Genomic DNA, 14,092 nt, shown 5'->3' on the forward strand with positions numbered 1-14,092 from the left:
TTGTGTTTTACCATATCAATAAACGCATTATCATTTATGCATGGAGATAATTTTCTGAGAACTGAGAGTCAAGATTAGTTCTAACAAATTAATAATCACTACTAATGTGTTTATTTTAAAAATGGCATATTTAATTTTTATGTCATATTGCATTTCTTCATAGACTTGATAACTTCATTTTTATTATAAATGGCTTCATATTGCATACACTGAAATGCATTTATTATTTAAAATAGAACAGCAAATTTTAAAGTAACATTTGTTGTATAAGCAATTTTATGAAGTAACTCACCAATTATTTTTTAGGTTAACACACTTTGCAAAGATCGCATATACTTCTTTAAAATCAACTAATTTAATCAAATCCATTTAAGTTCAAGTAACATGCATTTTCTAAACACTGAAGAGTACAAAGATGATAAGATTCTTCTCTTAAATAATTTCAGTTTGATAGTACAGATTAACCATATTTATAAAATTCTAAAATGAAAGATAAAATAATTGCTATTAATGATAAAGAATGATTGTGAGACATCCAGATGAGATGTAGGAGAGATTCTAGACAAATAGCTGATTGATCTATCATTTGAATTATGACCAGGGTTGGTTGGTAATCAGAAAAGTATGTTTAAAACAAAGAAAAACAAAAAGAATTTTTTTTATTTCCAGGAAAAGCACAAGTTGTACCAAAGTGAAAAGGAAATAATATACTAACTGAAACAAACAATATTTGCTAGTTAAGATTATGCTAAAACTGATTTATTGAATCACTTGAATATTGTTTAACCATATCACTAATCTACAATCAGAGGACAGTATATAATGCTAAAATAAGTCAAGATGTCACAACAATCAATTTTCTTTAGAAAGATGGTAATAAAGACCAGAAAAATAGCTATCGGAGTTAGTATTATTATCCTTGGGAGCATAGTGGTTTAGAGGATGAACAATGATCACTTTTTATTATTAATCTTCCATATCACTTAATTTTTTTAACTTTTTAAATGCATGTATAATTCTATTAACATTTTACATAACAAAGAGAATAATTGAAGAAATAAGTGGAAGAAATAAAATGATTACAGAACTAGAAACTCAAAAAAAAACTTTCAGAAAAATATCTAATACAAAGAAAAGAATAAAGGAAACTAAAGAGGCAAAAAACAAAATATTTAGAGTATCAATCCAGGTTGTTCATCATTTGATAAGGGGAATTCCACAATTATCAAATAAGTAATGCAGCTTGCCTAAAAAGCATCTTAGGTAACACACATCAAAGTTCTCCAGGAAGGAGACCTTCAGGAATTCCATCAGGTTTTTGTTTCTTGTTTTACATTTTATAATATAAAGTCACTGGTGATGCTCATATAGAAGTAATTCCAAAAGTGACTTAAAGATTAAAATATTAAAACAATTAAATCAAAATAATTTCAAAAGATAAAACTAGAAATACGACCAAAAGCTACTATTTCAAGTATTTGACAAAGCAAAGAAGCTGAAACCGATGGCTAAATGAATTACCAGTGTCAGTAGTTGGGAAGATTTTTAGAATGTGGGAAACTTAACCATGAGTGTAGGCAGAGTGTGGGAAGTCAGGGAAGAGAGAATGCAAATTTACAACATATTGGTGTAACTGTTACACTTGGTTGAAGGAATGGGACTCGTTGTAGAGGAAATTACAAGATGGCTTTCTCTTTCCATATCACTACCTTTAAACAGGTCTGTGGACTTACTTTATCCCAATTCTAGAAGAAATCTCAGGTAAATAGTATAGCTGTCTTTGTTTTGCTCAGGCATGAATTTATAGTGTCATTTTGAAAGACTAAATATTCCAATCCAGTCTTGTAAATCAAAACACAGTCAATGTAAAATTCTCATTTCACCATTTTGTCTTGATTGAGTCTGGGAAGCCTACAGTGGGAAGCTGGGGTGAGGCCAACATCTCTTTCTCTTGCCTCTTCTTAAGTCACACTCACTGGCTACTGCTTGGGCCCAGGGAGTGAAGTTGTAAGAATGAGAAAAGATCACGTTTTATGTAAGCAGAGTTGTCATCAGACAATGTTATCCTCTGGCTGGGGCAACCGTCCAAAACCAACTCTGCCACTGGCCATGTGGGTTCCTGGGAAACCTACCCCTGATGGTACCCACCACAGCCTCCACTCCCACCCTCAGCCCCCACATCTGGCAAGATGCTTACGAATTGGCCTCAAGCCTTAGCTGCCAGAGGTTGTCCCTCTGTTACAGTTATCTCCAGTCATCTCCTTGGGTAAAATTCCTTTTAGTAGAGATAAATTCAATCATATTTCTTCCGTGAGGCCAACATCTAGCCCAGAGAAAACGTGACTGAACCTTTGCCCAGACTTCTGGAGATACTGAAGCATTTCACTCCTAAGGAAATATTTCTTGGCCAGGCACAGTGGCTCACACTTGTGATCCCAGCACTTCGGGAGGACAAAGTAGGGGGATCACCTGTGGTCAGGAGTTCAAGACCAGCCTTTCCAACATGGTGGAACCCCTGTCTCTACTAAAATTCCAAAATTAGCTGGGTGTGGTGGTGGGCAGTTGTAATCCCAGCTACATGGGGGCTGAGGCATGAGAATTGCTTGAACCCAGGATGCTGAGGTTGCAGTGAGCTGAGATAGCACCATTACACTCCAGCCTGGGCAACAGAGAAAGACCCTGTCTCTAAATAAATAAATAAATATTTCTGCACTCTCCAGCTCAAGCCAGTCTCTGGCCTTTAAGCTTTGAAAGCATGAATCAGGTCCAAGTCCCTACATAGTACCCAACTACAACAACAACAATAATAATAATAATAGAACATACACCAAGCTCTCTGTGTATCTTCCTGAAAGCTCCCTGCAACTAATGCTTTCAGTACCTTCTCATTCCCCCTCCATGTCCATTCTTTATCTGGTTCCAACCCTTCCTGTTTGCCCCTGGGATGGTTTGCCGCAGCTTCCAGCCCTCTGGCTCTGGTTCTGTCTAGCACCATCAGGAGAAGAAAGTATGGAGGAAATAGTAGCTAAGGCACTGGTTGTTCTGACCCTGTCCCTGCCAGGCTCTGGGTTAGCAGTGGCGCTGTTTCTGTCCTGAAGACACAGCTCCTCCTGGAGGCCTGTCCTCAGCTATGTCACCACAGGTCTGGGTTCTGAAACCTCCATTTCTGTTTTTCTCTTTAGGTTTAGGGATGGTTATAGTTGCTCTGTTGCTAACACCAGATGCTGTATGCTCCATTTTTGTTTTCCCTCAACCTTCCTACAACTTTATAAATAGTTCCTCTGTTAAAATGTTGTTATTAAAACTCTGAGTGTGTTATCTGTTCCCTACTAGGACCTTGAATGTTGTGCCTGGATTAACATGAGATGAGGCACCCTACTCTCTCTCTATGCTACTCTCTAACATTTTGTACTATTCCATTGATTGATTTTTTTTTTTTCTTTGAGACAGGTTCTCACTCTGTCACTCAGGCTGGAGTGCTGTGGTGCAATCTCAGCTCCACTGTAGTCTTGAACTCTTGGGCTCAAGCAATCCTCCTTCCTTAGTCTTCTGTGTAGCTGGGATTACTGGCATGAGCCACCTTGCCTGGCCCTTACTAATCCATGTTAATATGCCAACTACTCTCTTTAAAAAATCCTCATCAGTGTCTTATCAAATTTAATGAGAAATTATACTCTTATCTAACCTGAAAGTAGACGATGGGCCAATGCTGGAAGAACCAGTTTTATAACTCTAAAAACACTTGGCAGAAGTGAGTTAGCACCTCAGTGAGAATGTGGCAAAAAAGAGAAAATAATGAGGTCTTAGGGAAGAAGAAAGGAATGAAATGTTCAGGCAGGAAAATGAGAAGAAATATTTTTTCCTCTGAGATAACAGAAAAGTAAAAAGTTATATGGTCCCAGCTACTAGGGAGGCTGAGGTGGGAGGATGGCTTGAGCCTGGGAGGCGGGGGTTGCAGTGAGCTGAGATTGCACCAATGCACTCCAGCCTGGGTGACAGAGTGAGATTCTATCTCAAAAAAAAAAGAAAAAAGAAAAAGAAAAGAAAGAAAATAGAAGTGAAAAGTTATATGAACAGGGACAGAAAAAATGTTTAGGTAAAGAGCAAGACTGCAGAAAGACTCAATGTTGTCAGTAAAAGAGTGAAGTGGTTGCAGGGCTCATCTGCTCCGTGTGAGCAGGATTGTAATGAAGACTTGGGAGAGTTAAATATTTTTGGAACATATGCTGCAAAGAACTATGTAGGAAGTCCACTAAAGGTGAAGGAAGAAATTGCTGAACAGCTGTGAGGGCTGTAGAAGTCTCTCGCCCTACAATATCACCATTTCCAAACACCTGCACATGCTTCACAGCCTTCTCTCATACACTGCGTTTTAAAATCAAAAGTGACTTTTAGCTAACAAGTAATTCTTACATTTTTAAAATGAGAGAAAAAAGCTAGTTTATTATTAACAATTCTTGAATCAAAGTTTCCTTTGTCTGCAAGTTAGGTTAGTGGATTGTTATGGCAAATCTTGAAGTTGTTTTTCTTTAGTAAGGATCAAGCTATATTTTCAGATGTGAGATAAAACTAATGCTGAAATGAACATTATAAGAAATGTTGCATAACTAAACATCTAACAATAGTTTTCAAATTAAAAAAAACAGTGAAATAGTTGCTTCTGAGCATAGTAAATTTTTCAGGAGTGCAATTATTCTTAGTCATTTCCCTTAGAAAGTCTATTGATAGTGTCTATTTATTTATTTATTTATTTACTTATTTATTTATTTTGAGACAGAGTTTTGCTTTTGTTGCCCAGGCTGGAGTGCAGTGGCGCAATCTTGACTCACTGCAACCTCTGCCTCCCGGGTTCAACCGATTCTCCTGTCTCAGCCTCCCAAGTAGCTGGGATTACAGGTGCCCGCCACCATGCTTGGCTAATTTTTTTTTGTATTTTTAGTAGAGATGGGTTTTCCCCATGTTGGCCAGGAAGGTAATTTTTTTTTTTTTTTTAGATGGAATCTTGCTCTGTTGCCCAGGGTGGAGGGCAGTGGTGCAATCTTGGCTCACTGCAACCTCCGCCTCCCATGTTCAAACAATCCTCCTGCCTCAGCTCCCCAGTAGCTGAGATTACAGGCATGTGCCACCATGCCCTGCTAATTTTTGTATTTTTAGTATAGACGGGGTTTCACCATGTTGGGCAGGCTGGTCTCAAACTCCTGATCTCAGATGATCCACCCACCTCATTCTCCCAAAATGCTGGTATTACAGGTGTGAGCCACTGCGCCCAGCCTGTTCAAATTTAAATCTAGTGAAAAAGGTCCTTGAATCTAGGCAAAACCTTTAATGAAAACTTTTCCAAATGTTTACTTCTGCCATGTCCATTCACACATTTTTCAGTATGGTACGCATATAAAACTGTGAATATTCTGAGATTTTACCCTTCTTGCAAGTTATCCAACCACAGATTTATGAGTGATGGCAGAAGATGAGACAATTTCTCACAACAATAACAGGAGACAGAATACTAGCACGTTTTGCATCGGTTCTCCAAGCCCCACTTTACACAATTCAGTATGAAGATGGTCAGATGGCACATGCTGACACAATGAGTTTGATTACAGGAAAGAAACTCTGAGCTTAGGGAACCCACAGCTTTTATAACAGGAGGTACACCTGCTGCTTCTCTGCGGGGAGACATTATCACAATCTCTAAGGCTCTAAGCCAACTTGGTCTTTGTTCCGGAGAAATACACTCCGCTTTCCAGTGCTTACCATACACAAATATCCTTGATGAGGTAGTCCAAAGGGCAGTCAGTGTCCCTACTTATAAGATATGCAGAATTGCAAGGAATACATGAATAATTGTCTTATAATAGCATGTGCTTATATTTAACATACATTTAGATTCACAATCCCCAGGATTTAAATCCCTGAATTTCTATCTAATCCAGAGCTTGCTTTTTATTATTGCTGTATTATATCCAGAAAAAATTAACCTTCTGATAGGAAGCTTCTATTTCTGAGATTCTGTGTCAGTGTGATTTTGACAATAAAATGTTGTCCACTGCGAATTTACATTAATTTGGGTATATAATCTGTGGTATTATTTTGAATACAAGTTTACTAATACAAGGTATTTAAAATGTTCATTGACAGGAATTCACATATTAAGTTAGTTTCTTTGATTTTCATAACTCAGATTCTATAGTTATATGTCCAGAAAAAGTATGCATAATACTGTAAAATTTACATCAATCGGGATATATGACTATTTTGGTTATTTAAAAAATGTTGCAGAGGACCACCAGGAAATTGTTACTGACTATATAACATCTGAGTTGAAAACTGATTAATGATGAAATACTTTTAGGAAATAGCTATATTAATAAGTTGTACATTTTAATGTATAGTGTGAACTCAAGAGAAGAAAGATGATACAGGTCAAAGAAACTTCAGGCTATCAATGTGGAGTTCGGTGGAAAAGAACGAGTAAATTTATCCTGGTGCAATTTAATGCTGAGCCTTCTGCCAGCTTCCCCCTCCTCAACTAACTAAGACCTTATAGGACTTGGGAGGATATTCTTAGTGAACATAATTCAGCTGCTCCCAGCTTTAAGAAGAAAAACTCTACTTCCTTCAGCAGTCTGTTCCTTGAAGTAATTGCTACCTGCCTTTTTTCATCCTAGGAGTGGTTAAAACCCAAAAGTCAAAAGTAAGTGTAGGCATAGGACAAATTATCTAAGCTTTTGGTCCAAGGGACAGAGGCACCCTTGAGACTCAAAGGTGATGTCACCAAGTATGCCAGAGTGAGGTGGTCACATGGGTCAAAGCCTTAATTATAAAAAGTGTCTCCTTGTTCATTGTGTCCTCACTATGTAACTTTTTCAGGAGCCTGTGACAGCCATAGGAACCAGATCAAGGATTCTCAAGACCAAGGGTCCTGCTAATTCCTTTCTATCTCATTGCAATGAAAATGTCTCCTGCTTTAATTGTAACCACACCAATTCAATCAATTGAAGTAAATCATTTATTTTGAATTGTAGTTTACAATTAATAACTTTTTCTATAGTTACAATACTCAGATTGTATAGTAATACTTCTGATGAAGCCAAAAATAATTTAAAGAGAACAAATGCAGAACTATAATCTCCTGGGAGGAAAATATTATTAATTTCATTGAAAATATTAGGTTTGAAGGGGGATTCTCATTCCTCAGGAACCCAACAGAGCAATAAAGGAAGGATATGGATCTCATATTCCAAGAGACTCCTGCTGTGGGGACGCTCTTGAGTTGGCAGCATGGAATTTTAAGGGGATAGAGACACACACAGTCTAAAGGTGAGAGGGCAAGAGGACACTCATGTGTTATGAGGGAGTTTTAAATGAGGGGGGAAATACGAGCAGTGGCATGTGTGGTGAACGTTGGGGACAGACAGAGATGTCTAAAGAGGATTGTAAGCAGGTGCACTGGGTGCTGTCTTACGGAGGCCTCATTGCTGCTTTCTCAAGAGATCTTTCGTAAAGAAGTATCTACATTTTGAGTCTCTTTTTAGAGCCTCATGTACTTTCGCAAGGGATGCTAATTTAATGCTGGGTTGGATTAAAGGTGGCCCAGCTTAGACAAGAACTTAGAAGTTCTGTCATATAATTATACTAACATACATGTATAATTATAATCATCATGTATGGAAAGAAGATAGGAGTAAAACTCTCCTATAATATTTGACAATTATTTCAACAAATATAATGCTAATGGGTGGTTGAAAGCTTAGACTTACCGGTAGCTTTACAATGAAATACACATACATACATGGTTTGTACATTGTTGCTTTTCATTATTTCATATTTTGCCTTCCATAACATCAAATAATAATATTGTTTTCCTCTTACAAAAGTAAAAAATAATTGTCATTGATTGAATGAAGCTGAGAATCCCAATCATAATAAATATTTAAAAATTCTAACTTCTTAAAATATCTTTCTCTCAATCTCAATTGGGCCTTAGTTTTCCTTCTTACTAAGTCACAAGGAATGTGGGTAAAATTTAGAAACGAAATATTTTCATGCCATAGAGCCAAACCTGTAGTCCTTTTAGAAGAATTACCTTGTCAGACTATTTTCCTTCTAACAGATTGGTTCCAGAAAGCAGGTTTCACCTTTAGCAATTTGAGGGGCAAGAAATACTTCATTTTCCCAATGAAGAGAGCATGGCATTATTTATCATTTCTGCAATGGCATAATTACTCACTCAGCGTGGCAGCTATAGTTTATAGAACCATGCTACGGCTTGGATTTTTTTATTGCTTGCACTTTACACAGCTTTTCATCATCAAGTTTCATCCCTTAGCCACTGTGCTTTTGGGGTAATCAGTGGTCAGGTAAAATCACATACATGCAGAGTTGCTTTATTATAATGTACTAAAGGACTTCTGAACTTTTAAAATACGCACTAATATCTACTGTTGCTGTACTACAACATACTTACTGTAATTCATAAAATGAAATATGGCATTTCTACAGGCATTAGCAATAAAACCTCCATGAGCAGTCCATGATGAGACACATTTATTGATTTGGAATTATACAAAAGGGTTCTTTTTTGTTTACAGCCTCAACAAATTATACTAAATCCAAGGAGCAGTTGCAAAGTAATAATTAGGAGTGATGTACTACAATTTGGCTTTATTATACATTTTATACTGAAATGAACATAAAAATATATGTTCTCCTATCTTTCTGTCTCGATCAGTATATATTTCCCCTCCTACAGCATGTCCAAAGTGCCTAGGCTTCCTGAAACAGACACCAACAAATGAATTGTAGCCAATGGCATATATTTTCTTCCTGGACAGTATATTTTTCTTTTTACTGCTCTCTAATATGACATTGGTGTGGTAGACTGAAATACCTAGACTGAAGGTGTTGAATACCTTTCTCATTTGAGTGTATTTTAAACCATAAGCAGTATCTTCCTGGCCTCAGCCTAAAATTCATTCCACCCATCCAACACTAAAAGTGAGTGCTAAGTAAAGGACATCCAGCCACAGGAATTAGAAAAGAGAGACAGAGGCTGCAGCCAAACTTCCTTCACCACCTAGCAGTCAAAAAGAAACTATATATCAGGTCTTTTAAAATCTTTTCTTGAGAATCAATCCTATTTTCTTTTCTTTTACTTTTTCTTTTTTCTTTTTTTTTAAATTTTATTATTATTATACTTTAAGTTTTAGGGTACATGTACACAACGTGCAGGTTTGTTACATATGTATACACGTGCCATGTTGGTGTGCTGCACCCATTAACTCGTAATTTAGCATTAGGTATATCTCCTAATGCTATTTTTTTTTTTTTTTTTTGAGGCGGAGTCTCGCTCTGTCACCCAGGCTGGAGTGCAGTGGGGCAGTCTTGGCTCACTGCAACCTCCGCCTCCCGGGTTCACATCATTCTCCTGCCTCAGCCTGAATCAATCCTATTTTCAAGTTCAATACTTTCTTTTCCCCTGGCTAGAGCCATTAGCTGGGCTGCTTTGGGGGTCAGCAGGGTTGAGGATTCTGACTCTGAGACATTCCCTCATCCATGCTCAGCCCTAGCTCTCACGTATCCAAAACAGGGAGAAGGGACAAGGGAGAAAGCAAAATCTTCATGTGCTCCCTTGGTGGCAACGTGTCCCCAGCATCATTGTGACTAAACTGGTACTACTTAAAATGGTGGGCATGGATTTCATCACCTTTCATCTCTGAAGACACTTTAGAAGGGAAGCTGAAACACCCATCTGCCTTCTCCAAGTGTTCAAACCCCCGACTCCTTCTCTGAGTTGAGACTCTCATTGGCCTGGCTGACGTTGGACTATACCCATCGCTTTTGTCAGTTTTCTAACTTTCCTGCTCCTCTCCTGGAACTAGAAGTTCTGAGGATGTCTCTATATCACCAGAGGGCTTCAAAGAAATAAGAAGTGGTGGGAAGCATTTCCCGTCTTCTTTTCAGTCATGTTACACCAATTTTCTTTCTAGCTTTCTTGTTGTGCACTGTTCCCCTGATCTTCCTCCCATTATAAACCAAAGGTAGGATGTCTCCTTGGTCACACATACACCTATTCCTCTCTTGTAACTTTGGAGAATGGCTTTTGCTTCCACAGTGGCCCTAGAATAAGTCTACTGGAACAATGAGGAAGACCCAAGGAATGAGATGCCAGGAGTTTGTTCTGAAAGCACCCTGAATTTCTACCAGGATTCTTTTGGAGCTCACCTCACTTAGTTTTAGAAATGGTATCTCAAATCCTTTCCAGTTAAACAAAGGCAAACCATAGTAGCAATAGATGCATCATTCCCATAACAGCCTAGTCCTATTATTAACTTGACTGGGGGAAGAGAAGGGTGTTGAAGATATTAAGGCAGTTTGCCTCCTCTTTGTGACGCATAGATGAAGGTATCAGGTCTCAACTGCTGGTGACTAGTTGTCATCTCTGTCTATAATGTGGGGGGATTATTTCATTTGTTCCTAGCTGTTGCCCTGGTTCCTTATTTGTGTATCTAGCATTTACCTGTACATTATAAGAAATGGTGATTTAACCTGTACTGTGATAAATAAGCCCAGGAAAGCAAAAACCTTTCTAAGATAGTAGATAAACAATGCATAGAAACATTTTTGAATACATAATCATGAGTTTCACAAAGATAATGCAAATAATAAATATTAAAATACAGAGTATCTTAAGTCATAAAGTGTGAGCACCTGAAGAAGAGTCAGCAATGATTCCATTCTTCTTTCCCAACTTAAGCTGTTTCTGAGCCATTAGATAAATGACACCTGTGACAGATGTTTGGGGAAATAAATGTGGAACTAGAAAATACGCAAGTCTTGAGTACAAAAAAAAAATCAATAGGACTTCATTCTTGACAAATATTGACAATATAATGCAGGGGTTAGTGATTTTTCTGTAATTCAGTTGATTCTGATTATCTTCAAATACTTGATGACAGGTCCTAAAGGAAGCCTTGAGGAAAAACAACCATAAAAGAGTGCATTTGATAGCAACAGGAGCAAGAGATGTTGACTATTCTAGTGGAGAACCTTCAGGAGATATTCCATTTTTATTTGACATTTGAAAAAAGGGAGACCAAAAGGGCAGGAATTTATACACTTAAAGTAGAAAACAGAATGTATTTGACTCCTATAGAATGAGAAAGATTGATTTGATAAAATACTGGCAGTCAGTATTACTATCACACCTAACATTTTTGTTTGTTTGTTTTGAGACGGAGTCTCGCTCTGTCACCCAGGCTGGAGTGTGGTGGCCGGATCTCGGCTCACTGCAAGCTCCGCCTCCCAGGTTCACGCCATTCTCCCACTTCAGCCTCCTGAGTAGCTGGGACTACAGGCACCCGCCACCACGCCCGGCTAATTTTTTGTATTTTTAGTAGAGAAGTGGTTTCACCGTGCTAGCCAGGATGGTCTTGATCTGACCTCGTGATCCGCTGCCTCAGCCTCCCTATCACACCTAACGTTTAATGAGCAATTATTATAAGCAATGGACTATTCTACATAATCGTGAATGTATGAACGTATTTAACCTGAAAGCCCAGGGAAGTAACAGATGTGGTAATAATGCCAAGGCAGAAAGTGGAACAGAAAGAATTGGCAATATAATAAAATATTAAAATAATGTATAATTGCAAGTTTTTTTTCCTATCTTTAAAAGACAATATACACCTACATGAGAAAAGCAAAATGCAAACTGTTCTTATTAGCACATTATTTTTTTTTTTTTTTACTCATTTACTTTTCAGCTGAATTGAAATGGATTGTTGGGCAAACCCTTTTTAATAGTAAAATATATTAATACTATTTGAAAATTAAGAAAATACTTTCTGACATAATAAATGAAAACTCTATAAAAGATAATCAAATGTCTTGTAATCAAAGCAGAGACACTAGAACATTTAATGTAGATGATGGGTTGATGGCTGCAGCAAACCACCATGGCACGTGTATATCTATGTAACAAATCTGCATGTTCTGCACATGTATCCCAGAACTGAAAGTATAATAAAAATGTTTTTAAAAAAACCTGATTCCATTATTAGGAACAATTTGAATAGTTCAGTCGCAATCCATATGCTGGCCTCTGGTGTCTCAACTTGTCCTGGCAAAACTGTTGTAATGCAATATTATGTCAGTCCTTATATACTTATCCATCTCCAATCTGGAAAGACAAGGCTTATATGTTTCCTTTTTAGTCCCCTAATGTCTCTTTATGACACAAATCTAGTTGGCAGTATTAAAGATGAGGCTGATTCTCCTTTACTTATCTGGAATATGCTACCATTCCAGATAAATAATAGTAAAATTGCCATTTCTTCTTGCTAATCAAATGTCATTTTTGAACTCAAAAGCCACTGGCTTTGGAGTATAAAACATAAACATAAGGCTGGGTGCGGTGGCTCACGCCTGTAATCCCAGCACTTTGGGAGGCCGAGGTGGGTGGATCACGAGGTCAGGAGATCAAGATCATCCTGGCTAACAGGGTGAAACCCCGTCTCTACTAAAAATACAAATAATTAGCCAGGCACGGTGGCGGGCGCCTGTAGTCCCAGCTACTCGGGAGGCTGAGGCAAGAGAATGGTGTGAACCCCAGGGGGCAGAGCCTGCAGTGAGCTGAGATCACGCCGCTGCACTCCAGCCTGGGCGACAGCGAGACTCCATCTCAAAAAAAAAACAAAAAAACCCATAAAATATATCATATACTATCTGTGAGGTTTTCATAAACTCACATGATCTTTCTATATTTTTATATAAAAAATGAAATACTTTACATTAAAATGGTTGAGATAATTAAATGAGAAAATGCTTGTCAATGTTTTTAAAATATAAAATTTTATTATTCAAAGAAAGAAAATTGTCACTTTTGATTTGTGCTAAAAAATAACAGTAGAAGCCTGCTTTTAAATATTCTAAGTGTGCAATATCATATTACTTCTCATTTACTCTTTGCATTTCTAGACAGCCAAGTTTATTTTTTTTTCTCAATTCAGTTTAAATTCGGAGGGAACAAAATTTAAAACATGACATAATATCAAGGTTAACATGCTAGCTATGTAATAAATTTAAAATTTGGCCAGAAATGCATGTGCTTTGAGAAACAGAACCATGTGAAATTCCTAAATATTTTGGCCATATGGAAGATGATATCAGAAGAATAATATATTGTCCTCTGTACGTCAAAGGAGGGGGAAAATAAAAACTATAGTTACTAGGTTGGTACAAAAACAGTTACAGTGTTTTCCATTGCCAAAAACTGCAATTGCTTTTGCGCCAACCTAATAATAAAAATATGGTTGAGTTTCTGTAGAATTCTGGCAAAGGATGAGCATCCTTAATCTGTAAACCAAAATGCTCCAAAATTCGAAATTTTGGGGGTGTCAATATGATGCCACAAGGGCAAAATTCTCACCTGACCTCATGCGATGTATCACAGCCAAAGCATAGGTGCACAACACAGTTTATTCAGTGCTTTCAACAGAAAATTAACATGAGGCTACATGTAAATCAGTTTTGTTTAGACTTGAGTCCCATTCCAAAATATCTCATTATGTATATGCAAATATTCCAAAATTCAAAATAATCCTCAGTCTGAAACATTTCAGGTCCCAAGCATTTTGATTAAGAAATACTCAACCTGTCCATGTTTTGAAACAGTTCCCTCTAGATAGACTAAACTGGCCTAACAGAGACAAAAGGTAATCTGGACTTGAGAAAGAATAAATATTTACACACAAAAATCAGGGCAAAAGAAGATTACAAAAACATTGAAATTAAAATAAAATTATGCCCTTTTCTCTATGTAGCTCTTTGGCCAATTTGAACAATGAATACGAAGAGCCAATGACTGAATTCTAATTATATATTTGATGATTAAGCTCAGAAAGACTTGAAGAGAGAAATTTCATAAGCATCATTTTGGCATTTGATTGTCTAATAACAGAGCATCCTCAAAATATTTTTATTCTTCATAACTCCCAGAATTATTTTTTTTTTTGGTAAATCTTGCATATGACTCCAACGTGCAAGTTATTTCTAACATTATCAATAGTTTTTCTATTCTTTTGGAGGAGAA

General features: G+C 37.2%; 1 protein-coding gene across 1 annotated transcript in view; it reads left to right on the forward strand.

Annotated features, from left to right (window-relative positions):
• Positions 1-14,092, forward strand: part of GPC5 (glypican 5) — a 1,458,424-nt gene that overhangs the window by 1,208,588 nt on the left and 235,744 nt on the right. The window lies entirely within an intron of this gene.

Source organism: Nomascus leucogenys, chromosome 5 (assembly GCF_006542625.1).
Source record: "Nomascus leucogenys isolate Asia chromosome 5, Asia_NLE_v1, whole genome shotgun sequence".
Classification (NCBI taxonomy): Eukaryota; Metazoa; Chordata; class Mammalia; order Primates; family Hylobatidae; genus Nomascus; species Nomascus leucogenys.